The sequence below is a fragment of the Equus asinus genome, chromosome 6 (genome assembly GCF_041296235.1).
Source record: "Equus asinus isolate D_3611 breed Donkey chromosome 6, EquAss-T2T_v2, whole genome shotgun sequence".
Lineage (NCBI taxonomy): Eukaryota > Metazoa > Chordata > Mammalia > Perissodactyla > Equidae > Equus > Equus asinus.
The window spans coordinates 20,837,499-20,855,545 of record NC_091795.1 but is presented as its reverse complement, the minus strand read 5'-3'; the positions used below and the strand labels follow the sequence as shown (position 1 = coordinate 20,855,545).

The following is an 18,047-nucleotide window of genomic DNA, read 5'->3' as shown; positions in this document are numbered from 1 at the left end:
AAAGCAACCACAGCTGTGAAAGGAAGAAGGCGTGTAATGAGCCCACAACTGTTCCCAGAGGACCCACAGCGGGTGGGAGAGGGGAGAAAGGCCAGATCAGGAAAGGTCTTATTAAAGACCTTGACTTTGACCTTGCAGGTGGTGGGGAACCCTGGCAGCATTTTGAGCAAGAGGAGGATACAATCCATCTTGTTTTTAAAGCTAAGTTACTGCAATAGCCCAGGTGGGAGCTGTCAAGCACTTGAATTAATGGAACTTGGAGAGGGGAGGGCTGGCCAGGGAGTCATTGGGTTAATCAAGACTGGAGACTGATTAACCGGAGGAGATCTGGAGAGGAATGAGGCTGAGATGCTGAGGCGCCGGTGGACTACGGGGCCACCAACCCCAGGGATGCCAGCAGAAGGGAAGCGGCTTGTTGGGAGGGCAAAAACACCATTCATGAGCTGGGGAGAGAGTTCCAGCCCCATAATCCCTAAGCTGAAACCCTTGGGGCCAGATATATTTCAGAATTCAATATTTTCTAAATTTAAGAAGGCAATACATGATTTACTATATATATGCATGATCACACCCTTGGTGGGACCTGGGGCAACAGCCCTTAAGCAAACACATTGGCATTCCTGCAGCCAACACATGAATATTCATTCACACGAAGTGGGTACATAAAGACAAGAAACAACCTCGCATCAGGACCATCAAGACTTGCCACCAAATGAGTCTGGAAAATCCCTTTGGGTTTGGGATCTGGGATTGAGGGTGAGGGATGTTGCATCAGCGTCTGTGGGAGCTGAAGACCCAGCAGTAGGAGGGCCCTTCAGAGGGACAGGAGTAAAGAGAGCTGAGGACACAGCCCCAGAAACAACCACGTAGGGACAGAGACAGGACAGGATCCAGCAAAGGAGGCTGAGAGGAAGCAGGCAGATTTGCAGGAGACAAGTTAAAGAGAGGGCTGTCCTCAAAGCCATGGGAGCAAAGAGGAAGCCGTGAGTAGGGACAGTGCTGCAGAAAGGCCAAGTCAGAGAATGCCCAAATGTTCCCTGCATATGACAGCAGGTGTGTCATAGGAGATCTTGACCAGTGGGACATCAGTGGCAAGATGGGGCAGCAGCTGAGTGGCAGCAGAGGGCAGGGAGGTGGGAGCAGTGTGTGAAAGGCTCCCCTTGCAGGGGTCTTGGCCAAAAAAGAACTGAGATTGGGCTACAGTAGCCGGATTGATGAGCAAGAAAACCTGGGGGGACTGCAGGACCAGGGGTCTCAATGAGTGACAAAGAGGGTGAAGGAAGGAAAGTGGGTTAAAGAGATGATGTACGCCCACGGAAAGACATGCATAAGAATGTTAGTGGCATCTTTATTCAAAATAAGCCCAAAGTGGAAACAACGCAAATGTCCATTAGCAACCCAATGGATAAGTCTATGGTGACAAAGCCATCCAATGGAATTAGCAAGGAAGAAGAATGAACTATGCTACCTAAAATAACATGGGTGAATCCTACAGACACAATATTGAGCATACGAATTCACGCACTTTACTGTATGTACATACACCTCAAGGAAAAAGAATCAGCGATGATGGAGTTTAAGGTTTCAGATGTGGAGCCATCTGGGGAAGGCAAGGCCAAGTGTTCCCTTGCACTGTGGGGCTGAAGCAGAACCAAGCGAGGCTGATGGAGTGTGGGAGGGGAGGCAGCCGTGTGCCCTATGGATGTAGAAGGCACTCAGTAGTTTACATAGATGATTGTAAAACAGCTACGAAAACCATTTTTGAAAATGGATGATGTTGTACTAGTTTATTCACAGGTTCTGTTCCAACGAGGCTGCCAGTCCCAGCTGTCCCTTCCTAACTGTCCCCAGTTCTGCCCCCCAACTCTATTGCAGCTTCTGCTGGGCAACCCTGTGGACACTGCCCATCCCCCATTCCGTCACACACACCACACACCCTCACCAGGGCCAAACCCAGATAAAGGTTTTAGTGAAATGGTATGAGGGGAGTGGCCCTTGCTGGCCCCCTGAAAGCTGAGGCCCTGTTTAGGGTCAGGCTGGTAGTGCCTGGCTGTTTTTTCCTTTGGATTGAATTCCCTCCCAGGAAACCCCGGCTGTCATGCAAATGAGACTTCTGAGAATTCTCCCTCTCCACCTCGGGCTCACCAGCCACTTCAGGGCCAGCATTTAGGCCACACAAGCAAACAAGAAGGCCTCAGGGGACAATGAACAATAGCTGCCTGGCATAGCAGCTATTATTATCCAAAATTATTATCAACCGAAAATGGTTAGAATGTTTACTTCCTGAGGGTTAACGTTCTTTTCAATAAAATAGCTAGGTCCATATTAATTTTTAAAGACGCTATGTTAGAGGGCCTGAGGGTGGCGGCTCCATCAGGGTGACAGTTCACACATTTCGCAAATTCACACGAAGCTATATGCAGGCAGAAGCGCAGGGCTGGCCCGTGAGGCTCAGAGCTCCAGACGAGGCGCGTCTCCTGGGGGTTCTGGGCAGCACAAGCTAAGCCCTGTGCTAAGATTCTAGGTCGGCAGGAGAGTGACCTAATTAAACACACAGGCTTATTCTTAGACAAGGAGCCCCAATTAAGGCCCCTGGGCAGCCACAGCGCGAAGGCATGGCCCTGGAGGTGACCGGAATAATTCTTATTTTTAAACAGCAGTTACTTACTTCTGATTATAAAAGTAGTACATATTCATCATAGGATGTTTGGAAAATATAGAAAGTACAGAAAAGAAAATGCTACCCAGAGATAACCACTATTTTTGCTTATTTCCTCACGGTCTTTTTTTTAATACATATTGACACATTTGACACTCGGGAAATATTTATTCACATAATGTAAGTGAAAAAAGACACAAAATCATAAACAGCCCTATCCCAAATTTGTTATAGAAATTAGAATTGCCATATGGATATAGTTCTGCATCCTGTTTATTTCACTCAGTATTAAAACACAAACATCTCCCTCATCTCATTAAATACTCAGCTCCTTGATTTTTGATGGCTGCATAGTATCCATCATACAGAATAATGTATCAACTATTTCCCTGTGATGGGGCATTTATGTTGTTTCCAATTTTTCAAATAACTCTACAGTGAATCTCCCTGTATATCTCTGATTATTTTCTTGGGCTGGATTTCCAGAAGTAAACATTGTTTAGAACTATATTATACATTGCCAAATGGCCTTCTGAACATTTGAAGCAATTGGGACTGCCACTTCAAAGTATGGGATATTGTAGTGCCTGTGATATATCTTGACTCCTGTAATAACAACCAGAACTTCTTTATCAATTGGTAGAAGGCCCAGATCAAACGTAGAGGCCACTGTTAGCAGGCGTCAGTTGCCCAGAGCCATCTGAACACAGCCCCAGCATTAGTCAGCTTTCACTGGGTTAGCTACTATAACAAACGATCCTAGAATTTTAGGGCCTTACAACAAGCAGTTTCTCTCTCACCCACGTTGCTCTTAAGGTATGAGTCTGGGGCCGGCCCAGTGGTGCAGCAGTTAAGTGCACACGTTCTGCTTCTGCGGCCTGGGGTTCACCAGTTCGGATGTGGACATGGCACCGCTTGGCAAGCCATCTGTGGCAGGCATCCCACATATAAAGTAGAGGAAGATGGGCACAGATGTTAGCTCAGGGCCAGTCTTCCTCAGTCAAAAGAGGAAGATTGGCAGCAGTTAGCTCAGGGCTAATCTTCCTCAAAAAAAAAAAAAAGATGTGGGTCAACTGTGGCTTTCTGCCACGTGTCTTCCTGTTTGGGGACCTAGGCTGAAGGAACAACCCCTATCTCCATTCTCAGGGCCAAGGACAAAGAGACAGAGCAGAAGCTCACCCTGGCTCTGAAGGCTGTGACTTAGACATGGCAGGTGGCAGTCCCACTCACATCCGTCGGCCCAGGGAGGTCACGCGGCCAAGCCTGATGCCAACAAGGGGAGGGAATACACTCCTCCCACAGGGACACATCGAATGTCACATTCAGGGGTACAGAATCCTGTACAGGGTGGACAGAAAATAACTGGGAACAAGAGTACAACCAAACACAGCTAAGAGCCCTCAGAGACAATGCTTAGTGTTCATCGTCACATCCTGGTACTGACCCTGACGTCGGGAATGTTGGGCAACCAGAATCCCCCTTCATCCTGGAAAGTCCCCTGTCCTAGAGGCCTTCCCCAGTGGCTGATGAAGGGGCTCACCTGAGTTGGCCCTTTGTGCAAATACAAGAAAAAATATATATGTTTGTGTGTGTGAGTGTCTATTTATGTACATATATTTATAAATAGCTCCATTAAAAATAGTAAAGATACATTGTTAAATTTTTAAAAAGAAAAGCTTTGTATATAACAGGCCACCATTTATTTTTTAAAAAGAGAGAATACATATACATAATGCATATAACTTATGCTTATATATGCATAAAGTATTTCCAAAAAATCAATAAGAAGCTGGTAACTGGTTATTTTAGGAAAGCAAACTGAGAGACTGATGGTGGAGAGGAAAGGCTTGCTTTTCACTCTATACTCTTTTTTTACGGTTCGAATTTTTTTTCTTTGTAAACGTTTATATTGCCTTCTCCAAAAAAATGTTTGTTTTTAATTAAAAAATTTTAAAACGTCCTTTCTCAATCCCTTCTCACTCATGTCACACAGTCTCCTTGTCTATTCTTCCTTCACTGTTCCCACACTGGGACATGCCCTGACTTCCATACCTAGAGCCTTAGAAAGAAGAGCTTCCAGAAAGCACTGGAAAACCCAAGACAAAAAAATAGCAACAGTTATAAAGCAAAAAAAAGCTCATGCTCCAGCAGGCCAGGCCACAGCACACGGCTGTGCAGTTCATGCTTGTTACCACCTGCCAGATAAGCCCCTTCGAGGAAGGTGAGATCTCAAGATAGAGCTGAACTTATCTTGCATGAGTCAGGAGTCTTGCTCCCGTGAGGGAGGCGGAGAGACAGGGAGAAAATGAGGAGACAACAACTCCTGACCAGAAAAAAAAAAAAAAATGGAAAGAAAGAAAAAGAAGAGACAGAGAGAAAGCAGCAACAAGAGCAAAGGAGGCCAGTGATGCCCCCAAGACAAGGCACTCTAAAGATGGGGCCGCCCACTGTGCCGCTGGCTGCCAAGACGCCTCCTCTGTCTTCCTCTATCCCCACGTCCACTCCAAATCTTCAGAAAGCCTCCCATACCCCACATGCTTAGTGCGAGCAGCTCCCTTTGTAGAAACCTAAAGGGCTGGCATTTACCATCTGGATGCACGGAACGAGGACAGCACCCACGGGAGCAGCAGCTGAAGTCAGAGATAATAGGAGAACATCACCCCCAGAGAAACGGTGGGGATCCCAGGGAGTACTTCGGATTTCTACAGGGATGGGATCTGGAGTTTAAGCTTATGTCTGGATAAGCCTGGAGCCCTCAGTGATCATCGTGTTACACAAGCAAAAGTGCTGACTGCAGAATGCCCCTGTGTAAGTGGTGGCGGTAAGGGCGGTCTACACCATAGGGAACCTGCCACAGGCTTGTCAGGGGAAGGTCACATTCTCAGGGGCCTTCTCCCCACCCTGGCAAGACCCAAAAGGCCCTGGAGAAGTGCATATTCACAGCACACTTGCACAGGACACTGTGTCACTGAGTCACTGACCTAGGACACGTTTCTTTGGTTACCTGCTTAAGCTCTTGGCACGGGAGCCACATACAGCTGGACTAGCACAAGCTCCTGGGCTCGCTAGTGTGTCCCACAGAACCTGAGATCAACAAGGTGTTACTAGAGTTCCATGCAGCAAAGGTGACATAATTAAATAAACTTGGGAAACACTGCAATAGACAGGACTTGTGATTGCAAGACTTCTCAGAGCTTTAATGTTCTGATATGTATAATGAGCCCCAAAGGGGGAAATACAGTAGAGAATGTTACTCAAACTCCTTTGAGCATGGAATCTTTTAGATTCCAATCTTCAGAACTGTACCCCAGAGCAGAGTTCCAAGGAACACACTTTGGGAAATGCAGCCTCAAGTTTTTCCCAGGTCAGCAGGCAGCAGTCAGGCAGCCTATTGACAGCAGAACTTCTCAGAACAGGGGTGCTTTGACTTGGCTATTACACTCCAACCAGCGCCAATTTCAAACTGGAAATACATTGGCCAGGTTTGCCACACACATCCTGCGCTCTGTGCATCCCGCAGGTTTGGTTTAGCCAAAAGTACAGTCAGAGTCTACACCCCAACCTGCTAACTGTCGAGATCAAAGAGGACTAGGATTAAGGTAGGGGAGAACATTCACATCCTACTTTATACATTTCCATATTGTTCTTTTTAAAAAATAACAAACATGTATTTCTTTTAAAATTTATACATATATAGTGGACTTGGCCCCTCAGGCAGACTCAAGGGAGCTTGGATCTTACCTGTCTTGTTGAACACTGTCTCCCCTGAGTCTACAGTGATCAGCACATAGTAGGTCCTCATTAAATGTTCATCGAATGAATCAAGCTGTGAGAAGGTGGAGACAGTAGCTACTGTAGGAAAGAAGGCAAAGACTGAAAACCTACTCAAGGACAAGGAAAAATTTGGTTCAAGCATTTAAAAATGAAGTTAAAAACATTTCTCTAATGTTTTAAAGTGATATATTAGAAAGCAACGATATTGAGGGGGCTGGCCCCGTGGCCGAGTGGTTAAGTTCCCGCGCTCCGCTGCAGGTGGCCCAGTGTTTCGTTAGTTCGAATCCTGGGCGCGGACATGGCAATGCTCATCAGACCACGCTGAGGCAGCATCCCACATGCCACAACTAGAAGAACCCACAACGAAGAATACACAACTATGTACCGGGGGGCTTTGGGGAGAAAAAGGAAAAAATAAAATCTTTAAAAAAAAAAAAAAAAAAAAGAAAGCAACGATATTGAAAAACAATATCAAGTGGCCAGCCCAGTGGCATAGTAATTAAGTTCACATGCTCTGCTTTGGCAGCCTGGGGTTTGCCAGTTTGGATCCTGGGCACAGACCTACACGCTGTTCAAGCCACGCTGTGGTGGCGACCCACATATGAAAAAATAGAGGAAGATGGCCAGAGATGTTAACTGGAGGACAGTCTTCCTCAAGCACAAAGAGGAAGATTGGCAACAGACGTTAGCTCAGAACCATCTTTCCTCACCGAAAAAAAAAGAAAAGAAAAGATAAGAAAAACAATTTCAAGAGAATGACATGACAAGCCACCGACTAAGAGAAAATATTTGTAAAAGACACATCTGATAAAGGACTGTTATCCAAAATACACAAAGAACTCTTAAAACTCAACAATAAGAAAACAAGCAACCCAATTAAAAATGGGCAAAAGACCTGAACAGACACTTCACCAAAGAAGGTATACAATGGCAGGTAAGCATATGAGAAGATGCTCAACATCATATGTCATTAAGGAACCGCAAATTAAAACAACGAGATACCACTACACACCAATTAGAATGGCCAAAATCCAACACACTGACAACACCAAATGTCGATGAGGAGGTGCAGCAGCAGGAACCCTCATTCATTGCTGGTGGAAATGAAAAAGGGCGCAGCTGCTTTAGAAGACAATTTGTCAGCTTCTTATAAATCTAAACATATTCTTACCATACGATCCAGCAATCATGCTCCTTGGTATTTGCCCAGATGAACTGAAAACTATGTCTACAGAAAAACATGCACACGGATGTTTACAGCAACTTTATTTATAATTCCAAAACTTGGAAGCAACCAGGACGTCAGTCAGTAAGTGAATGGACAGGCAGACCACGGTGTATCCAGACAGCGGAATATTATTCAGTGCTAAAAAGAAATGCACTATGAAGCCATGAGAAGACTTGGAGGAATGTGTATTATTAAGTGAAAGAAGTCAATCTGAAAATGCTACATATTGTATAATTCCAACTAAAGACATTCTGGAAAAGGCAAAACTATGGAAACAGTAAAAACATCAATGGTTGCCAGGGATTAAGGGGGAAGGAAGGATGAACAGGCAGAACACAGAGGATTTTTAGGGCTCCCAAAACATTCTGTATTATACCATAATGGTGGTTACAAGTCATTATATATTTGTCAAAACCCATAGAATGTACACCACCAAGAGTGAACCCTAATGTAAACCATGCACTTTAGATAATAATGACGTGTCAGTGTAGGTTCGTTAGTAGTAACAAATGTATGACTCTGGTGGGGGATGTTAATAGTGAGAGAGGCTGTGAGGATTTGGGGACAAGGGGCATATGGGAACTGCACTTCTGCTCAATTTTGCTATGAACCCAAAACTGCTCCAAAAATAGTTTATTCGTTTTTAAAAAACAATGATATTTGAAAAATTTCTGGGTAAAATGATATGATGACATCTGGAGTATGCTTTAAAATACTCCTGAAAAAAACCAAAAACCTCTAGGTGACAGAACAATGGCAAAATGCTGATAATTATTAAAGTTGTGTAATAGGAACAGGGGGTTCTTTATACTATTCTCTACACTTTTGTGTATTTTTGAAATTTTCTTTAATAACAAGTTTTTAAAAAACAATGACTCAGGAGAAAGAAGTTACAAATAAGCAAGGTGGAAGGTAAGAACGAAAGTGTGATGCTGGATTGGCTTGGGGTTATCAGTCTGAACCCATTTTTGTAAATAGATAGCTAAATAGATACAGAAATAGAATACGTATGTATGTACATGGGTTAATATTTCCTAGCCCCTTCCACTGAGAGCTCCTAAAAGCAATGACACCCCAATAGCTATAAGCATGCCTAGCACCCAGATTTTGGTTTCTAATATCAATCTAAAATAACACGAATCAGGCATCCTTGGAGAGTGGTTGATTCCGGGATTGAGACAGAGAAAATACAAATTAGCCTGGGGCATCTTGTGCTACTAGAAAGTAAGGAAGTACTAAAAAAAACACACATGATGGGACATATTAAAAGAACACAAGAGCCAATCTGAAAGAGCTCCCGATGGCCAAAGCTGAAACAATTTGAGCAGCAAAATAAACAATAGTATTGGCTTATAAATAAAATAAATATCCAAGAATTCCTATTGATATACACAAACTTAAATAAATGAATAAATAAATAAATGGAGGAGAAGAGATAGGTCTTCCTTACAGAAGAATTCCAATTAATAAAAGTAGAAGTAATGAGAGAAATAGAAAAATCACCATTAGAACCCCACAGTAGGGCCAGCCCTGCAGCCCAGTGGTTAAGTTTGCACACTCTGCTTCGGTGGCCCCGGGTTCCCCCATTCGGATCCTGGGTGTGGACCTATGCACCACTCATCAAGCCATGCTGTGGCAGCACCCCACATGGAAAAATTGGAAGGACTTACAACCAGGATATACAGCTACGTATTGGGGCTTTGGGGAGAAAAAAGAAAAAGAGGAAGATTGGCAACAGATGTTAGCTCAGGGCCGATCTCTCTTCATCAATAAATTAATTAATTAATTAGTTAATTAATTAATTAAAAGAAAAAAAGTGGAACCACTCAACAAAAAACCCATCACTAACTTGAAATTTTTAATAATTTTGAAAAAGGGACCTTGAGTTTTCATTTTGCTCTGGGCCCCATAAATTGTGTAGCTGGTCCTGGCTATAGGCAAGATCTTGAGATGAATGCTAAAATTAGTGGGTGAAAGTTTAAGGAAAAACAGGATATTTGCATAGCCTCAAAGTATCTCCTCCCAAATACTTGTTAATTCTAGGGGAGAAATAGTAACAGTACAAGGAGGAGGCAAACATTATCTTAACCGAATGATCAAAGTTAATACCATGTACCCCACGTGATGCACTGAGAAAGACACGTCACTTCTGGATTATTCTTCCCCCAAATCCATAACTTTAATCTAATCATGAGAAACTTTTAGACATTCTCAAATTGGGGGATATTCTACAAAATATCTAGCCCTTACTGTTAAAAATTGTCAAAGCCATGAATGAGAAGAAAAGACTGGGAAACTGTCACAGACGAGAGAAGATCAAGAAGATACGACAACTGAAATATAATAATGTGCACCTGAAATTCACACGTTATAAACCAATGTGACCTCAATAAAATAATTTTTTAAAAAAGAAGAAGATCTGACAGCTAAACACAAAAAGGGATCCTGGATTTTATCCTAGAACAGAAGAAGAACATTAGGTGAAAAGCTAGGGAAACCCAAATAAAATCTACAGATTAGCTAATATTATTCAGTCAATATTAATTTCCTGGTTTCAGTAATTGTACTAGAAATGTGAAGGATGCTAACGTTAGGGGAAGCTGGAAGAAGTGTATAAGGGAACTTTCTATTATCTTTGTTACTTCTTTAAGTCTAAGACTATCTCAAAATTTAAAAAAAAACTTTAAAGCAATGACAACAGAAAAACAACTGTGAAATACAAAATGCAAAACCAAAAGACATGTGAGAAGCTGCAGGGGAAGAGGCTTGTAACTCATGTTACAGATTAAGAACCCAGTAAGAAAAAAATAGTACAAATAATTCAAAGAAAAGAAATACAAACGGCTCTTAAATGTATAAATAAGATCATCAAACTCACTCATAAGAGAAGTGCAAATTAAAACTACAGATACCAATTTTCACCTATCAGATTGGCAAAAACCCAACAAGTTGATAACACATGGTGTTGGTGAGGCTGTGGAGAAACAGGAACTTTCACACATTCTTTGTGATAGTGTAAATTGGTACAACCCCTTTGGGAAGGCAGTTCGGCAGCATCTGTCAAAATTAAGGTAAATCCTCTGACACAGCAATTCCACTTTTATACTTCGGATTGACTTGTACATCCAAAATGACCACAGGTACAAGTATGCTCATTGCAACACTGTTTATAATAGTAAAACAAATAGTATATACTTACCAATAGGGGGCTGGTTCGATAAATAAGGTCCCTCCGTAATGAATTCTTATAAATGCAGCTGTAATAAAGAATGAGGAAGCTCTCCAGCTACTCATAAGGAAAAATCTCCACGGTATACCAAAAAAAAAAAAAAAAAAGCTTGCAGAACAAATATATGCACTACATTCTGTGTAAAAAAGAGATGGATAGGAATCGTATTTTCTTGTATTTGCATAAAGAAATTCTGGAAGAATATGTAAGAAACTAAAAACAGCATTTCAGAAGACAGGGAAGGTGGTAGGAACTAGCAATGGGGAATGAGGGAGAAAGAGACTTTTCACAGTGCACTGGCTCATATTTTTGGGTTGTGAGCCATGTAAATGTATTACTTATTCAAAAAATTAAAAACTACATGGAAATCATCGTATAAAAGCAGTGTGATTACAACCGAAAACAAAATTGTACCCTGAGCACAAAAGTCATTCCTTAGAATGAAACATGTATTTTTAACTTTGTATTGACAAGACAAAAATCATGCATGGAACTCAAACATGAGATAATTTAAGTTACACAAACATGCAAAATGCGGGAGGAATAAGGTGACGTGAATTAAAGGAAAATGATGAATATACGCAGTAGTTGGATGCTCGAGAACCAGCTGAACCAACAAACGATGAGAAATTGTAATGTACATTTTATTTTCATTTCTGTTATGTCACTATGGAAAAAGACAAGTTTTTGTTTGTCTGTTAAGTATAAGAAAAAAAAGAAAGAAGGAAGGAAGGTGGTGGGGGAGGAAAAAGGGAGGGTGAGAGGTAGGATCAATGAGCCCATTGGTAGGAATGCAAATTGGTGCATCGTTTTTGCAGGGCAATTTTGCAATATCTATCAACACTAACACACATGCCCTTAGACCCAGAAATCCCCTTCCTGGGAGTTCACCCAACAGATATATTCCCACAGCTATATAAAGATAATTAATGTGTCACATAAAGATATTTACTGCAGCATACTTTACAGATAAGAAGATCCATGTTCAGAAAGTTCAAATACCTTGCGTAAGGTTGCTTGGTATTAAGCGGGGAGCTGGATCTCAAATCCAGACTTTCTGATTTTTCTTTTTTCTTAAAACAGCTGTGTCTCATCCTCTTGTGCTTGCTCTTTGCTAGGTCTTAATGATAAATTCAAATGACAGTATCTGGATTTTAACAGGTTCAGAATTTCACTCTTTTCATTTTCACAAGGGATCCAAAGATCCTGTATTACCCCAGGCTAGTGAAAGAGCTAGTGCTAAGTAGGGAGAACTTTCTGGGACCCTCAAATCACAGAATCTCAGTGCTCACCAGCTGAGCCTCAGGCCCACATTGACGCACTCATTTCCTTCCCCAGGGGCTCCCACTCTCTCTCCCAGTGACTCACTCTCTCTCCCTCTACCTTCCCTCTTCTCAGTCATGCTCATCTGCTCCCCACCCAGCCTTGCCACACCAGGGCCCTCCTCTCTGCCCTCAGGGTGACCAGAGGAAAAGTCACAGGACTGGGGAGAAATTGAGCCCCATCTCTTGGGGTTAGATGGTTCCAGCATCTAATCTAAGTGAGTCTCTGGAGCTGGAGCAAAAGTGGTTCGGGCAGGGGGAAATGTGGGAGAAAGGCCAAGGCTGGCCCTGGCCACAGCTCCCAGGTTGGGTGCAAGAGTGAGGGAGGTATGAGACGGGTCAAGAAGGCCTGAAGTGGGGACGAAGAAGCTGTAATGGTGGAGGGGCTGGGCAGGCAGCAGAGGTGGAGTGCAGACCATGCTGGACCAAAGCAGAAGCTGGACAGACACAGGCACTGAGGAGTTGGGGAAGGGGGTTCCTGTGGTTACTGTTGCTGTCTCCCTGCAGAAGCCAGAGGTCAAGTTCAGGGTGCTGGTCTCCAAGCCACAGAGCCAACATGGGCAACTCAGGTGAAAAGAGGCATTGACCAGAAGATGGGATCACAGAATGAAACAGCAAAAGCTCAAGTCAGAAAGGCATGAGAAAGGGCAGCTGCAGGGACTGAGGGAGCAAGAACGGACCCAACGTCTCTCAGGATGCCTCCGGCATGAGTCAGCACCAGCAACATTTCTAGTCTCACGCAGTCCAGGAGTCAAAGTCCAAGAGAGAGGGCCTCATTGCCCAGATGGAGTCACATGCCCTCATATCCTGTCTAGTGAGGAATGCTTCCCCAGAAAGCACCTGACCTTGGACTCATATTTCTCCAGAAGGAAATGGGGCTGCTGCATTCAGAAGAAAGAATGAATGCTGAGAGATCAGGCAACCAAAAGTCGTCGTTCCAATCTGAGCGTGGAGGGACCAACCTCCAAATCTATCCCAAAAATGAAGATTTGAATTGCTCAATGGCTACAAAAATGTCCAAAAGATATTGTGCCAAATTGCCAACAAGTCCCAAGCACTTCCTTTAATTTAACCATTTCTGGGGATTTCATCAAGTCTTATAGCTCATGGTAAAGGCTGCTGGCCATAGTGAAACAAGAAATGTAAAGCTCTGTGTACGTAGTTACTGTTTGGGTTGTGACATTTCTCACTGTAGATTTCCTGCCAAACCTCACTCAAGTTTCTACACCCACCCACAGGCTTCGCTGGAAGCAGCCGTTGGAGGCCCACCCAGCCCACAGTCGCTTCACGCCCAGGGGTGTAAAGGGCTGGAATTCTTCCCCAGCTGGACCAAGCAATGTCCCTACTTACACAGAGGATATACAAGCACAAGGGTGCAGCATTGTTTGAACTCCTAAAGACTGACAACAACTTCATGTTCATCAGGAGACGTTATATTAAATAAACCACGGTTTGGTCACTATTCAACCATCAGAAAGCATAAGGCAGTTCTCAATTTGTATCAAAATGGAATGATCTCCAATCTGTGCTGTGAAAGGCAAAGTGCCAATCATTGTGCAGAGTATGACATCAACTGTGTCAAAAAGGTGCACATATTTTGGTCCCTCTCACGTGTATACGTGGCCAGGAGAAAATTATCAAAGTATAAGCATTCAGAGTTTCCCTGTCACCCTTTGAGAAAGAAGGGAGCTCCACGAGGCAGTTGAAGAAGAGGGATGAGAAAGATGGAGAGTCAAGGAGTCAGAGAGTCTAGAAGAAAAAGAGAGAGAGAGAGAGAGAGAGACGTACGCTAGGGTACAGATGAAAGAAGACATTTTCAAGGAGTTTTGCGGAGTGGTATCGTAAAGGCAATTTTCATTCTTTTGGGCCATCCAGCATCTGACCCTCTGTCTGTGCTAAGGAACCTCCTTGTTAGAGGCAGAATCCCTTTCACAATAGTTGCTGAAGATGCCAGAGCCTCCCTTTCCCTGTTCACCTTGCCGGGGGAAATGGACACATGGTTCCACCAATCAGATGGACTCACCCAGTGTCTGAATCAGAACTTAGTGACATGAAGCACTCTGTAAACCCACTCAGTCAACGGGGTGGCGGTGGCAGCAGTACATGCACCTCTGGGGCAGCAGGAGCAGCAGTCCTGGCAGCCAGTAACCATGGTCTGGAGTGGGCATCATGGTGTTGCGAGCTGCAGCCACCAGCACCCTTGTCAGTGGTCGTGATATTTTGACCAGACCACTCTATGACATGATTGGGAGGTTGGTCTTGTCTGCAGAGCCTCCCAGCTGTGACATCTCCAGAGATTAAGTGAGCACTCAATACCGTCTAACAGAAAACAGTAATTTCCACTGCTTACAACCAAGAATTCTGACCGAGACACTTAAATGTGTGCGATGTGCCTCTCTCCTTAGGGCTCTCAGGAGACCTTCCGTAAAGACCTGGCAGAGACCTAGACTATTTTTAAAAGTGAAGCCAGATTTGTGTTTCTTTTGACATATCATTGTCCTAAGGCAGGAACATGGAGGCCCAACTTTATTTCGGTTACATACAAATGCATATCGGGCATCATAAATATTGGGGGAGATTCTCACCAACCTGTTCCCAGCGGCCCCCCTGAGAAAAGAGAATGACACAGGGAGGAAGACTTTTTCTTCTCATTTTACATTCTTCTGTACTGTTTGAATCTTGTCTTACCATGTTCATGTACTATTTTAAGTTTTTTTTTCCATTTGAAATAATTATTTAAAAAAGAAATGTGATACATCTACAAATATATCCGAGTGTCTACATAAGAGAAAGATAAAGTAAAATATGCATTCTGGCAAGAGGCACAGGCTTTTGAAGAAGCAGGTGGTGAGGCACTGGTAGTCTGCTAAAGTCAGTTTTGAATCTTCATTTGGTGGGCTGTCAGAACTGCACACTTTTCTTTTTTTTTTTTCAGTTTTTTATCTGGCGTCTCTTGATGTTACTTTATATTACTCATGCAATAAAGGATTATTTTTAACATAAACTTAACAATCATCAGAAGAGTAGCTCTGCTCTGCAGCAGACCTCAGGCAAAGAAGGGGGCAGGGATAGGGAGAGAAAGGGCCCAGGTTAGCAAAAGAGAAGATAAAAATCCAGCACATACATAGAAGACCTCCAGTGGCCCAGAGGGTCACCCCCATTGGGAGGGGGGACTGAAAAGACTATCTCTTGCAAAATCAAAAATCAGAGAGCACTTAAAAAATTGTGGTATCCCCCTACAATGGAATAACCCTCAGCAACAAAAAGAAAAATACTGCTGATACCCCCAACGATGTACAAGAATCTCACAGACACTATGTTGAGTGAAAAAGCCAGACACAAAAGAATACACACTTCTTGACTAAATTTACTTGAAATTCTAGAAAGAGGAAAACTGTGATGACAGAAAGCAGAAGTGGAAGAGATTGACTGCGAAGGGGCAAAAAGGAATTTTGATAGGAATTTTCTCTCACTTGATTATGCTGATGTTTACACTGGTGTCTACATTTGTCAAAATTCATCATACTATATACTTAAAATGGGTGCATTTCTATTGTATGCAATGTGTACCTCAATAAAGTTGACTTAAAAAAAATACAGGAGGAGGGTTTAAGTGAGAACCTGATAGGCTAGGTTACATTGACTCGTGCGTATGCTTGGTGGTATTTATGAAGGAATGATGGAGGAGAATGGCTGCTATTGTTGCCCATTTGGATTCAGGGCAGGACCAGACTGTTTTGAAGCATCAGAAGAGCAAGCAGAGCCTCTATTTGTCTCTCCATATCCTCGGCCCAGGCACCAACGGATACCAGGCAAAACTGAGCAGGTCAAGTAACCCACTCCTCCTTGCCCTCCCTGAGGGAAAGGAGAGTGAGACCTTCTCTTGATCACCACTCTGAGGAAGGCCAACTGCCCAGCCCAGGGCTTTGACCAACCCTGAGCTTGGGCCATCTTCATCAGGAAAGCACCGGGTGTGTGGGCTGGCTGGAGCTTCCATTTTATTATCAAGATTTGAAACCTTGAATCATCCCTACAGGGAAATAGACAAGCAACATCATGAAAACCCAAGAAAATCATAGGAGCAGTCGGCTCTGTGTTCCATCTCCCAGGGTGACTCACTGAGTGAGTGCCTCCACCCTGTGTGGTTAAAGGCCTGGGCCACCAGACTGACCCCGCTCTGGGGGTGGGGTGAGAGAACATGGGGGCCCCTGGCCTTTGCCCTCAACTTACTTGCTGGCTTTTCACTCCAGGGCAGGAGTCCTGCACCCAGTCCCTGCCCATCCTTGATCTCCGGGTCCTGGGGTGAGAGGCAGGGCAGCCCAACAGGACTGTCATTAACACCTGACTTGACAAGGCAGGAGGGGTTTGAGGAACACCTTCCTTATCTTGATTGGAGAATGAGGAGTGGTCAAGAGGGAGAGGTTACAGCAAGGTCCAGCTCCACACAGCTCCTGACAGCCCAAAGTGGATTTACGTACATCAGAATGAGAAGGTAGGCTCTGAGCTGAAGGAAAATTCATATTTTTATCCAGGGACTTTAAGACCACAAGAGCTTTTCGATGAGAAGATTCTCAGAAGCCCCAAAGATTAATATCAGTTGCAGCTGGGTTAAAAGAAAATTAATAATGATGATTAATCACAATAACAACCTCCATGTATTTGTGGCCGCCTGGTTTATAGAGCACTCTCATTTAAACTGTTACACTTGATCGTCACAGCAACTTTAAAGACAGAAAACAGATTATTATCCAGGCTCAAGGTCATGCTGTGAAATTTTATATCAATTCAGAAATGCACTTTGAAGATCTAATTCATTGACAAATAACTGTTTGACATTGTTAGATAGAATCAGCTGTTATTAACATTAACTACAGTGTATTCGGATCTTTGTGATCTTCATGAAGACACCTTCGAAGGTCTCCAGGCGAGTGGCAGGGCCAGGCTGAGACGTGGTCTTTTCACTCGGTCCTCCCCCTTGTCCCCTCGGCAGCAGTCTCTTCCTGTGTAACCCATGCCCTACTCTGTCCCCTGGCTTACGTTTTTGTCTGTAGAGCTAAAAGTTCATGTTTGGTAATTAGTCACGTTTATTGTAATAAACTTTTCAGTAGAAAAATCATCTGCCAGGGGCAGCCCACTTCACCCTGAGATACACACTGCTATCATCATATGATACGATACACATATCATCATACTGTAAATGTACACATAGTATCTTCATATAATATTGATATTATCATTGTTACTTTTATGGATGCCTTTGCTTCTCTCTACAGGGCATTTTAAGCCCCTCTGGAAGGCCTGAGCCTCACAGAAATGTGAAATGCTGTGCACAGATGAACACCACGGTCATTGAAGATTGGCAGGTGGGTCCTCGAGAAGGTCTCCTGGAATCTGTTGTCTGGGCAGCTTATCAGGGAGACCTACCCACCAAGACCCACAGCCCAGGCCATCCTGTTGCTGAGAGATAACCTGGCCTGTCTCCTCCAACCCTCACAGCCCCCTCTCTACTCTGAGCCCCACTGCACCATCTGTGTGTTGCTGCCCTAGAACTGAATTGGGTTTGTCTCCCCGCTTGCCTGCGAGCTCAAGGAGGCTGGACTGCAGCTCGGGCTGTGGGGGAGAGTGGGGCGTAACGGGAGGACCAGCTGAGGAGGAGAGGGAGAGCTTGTCCCTGCTCTGCTGGGGACACCTGCAGGCCCTCTGAGCCTCTCTTTTCCGTCTGTAAAAGAGGGGACGTGAGCCCTGCCGACCTCGTAGGAGTTAGTGCTGCACTGTCCAGTGTGGTAGCCACTAGCCACATGCGACTACTGAGGACCTGAAGTGTGGCTGGTCCGA

General features: G+C 43.9%; 1 protein-coding gene across 1 annotated transcript in view; it reads right to left on the bottom strand.

The window, feature by feature from the left end:
* NT5DC4 (5'-nucleotidase domain containing 4) overlaps nucleotides 1-18,047 on the bottom strand; it is a 59,696-nt gene that overhangs the window by 18,186 nt on the left and 23,463 nt on the right. The window contains exon 2 of the mRNA XM_070512788.1: nucleotides 6,401-6,511. The gene's annotated coding sequence lies outside the window, so the exon portion shown is untranslated. The remainder of the gene's footprint in view (nucleotides 1-6,400; nucleotides 6,512-18,047) is intronic.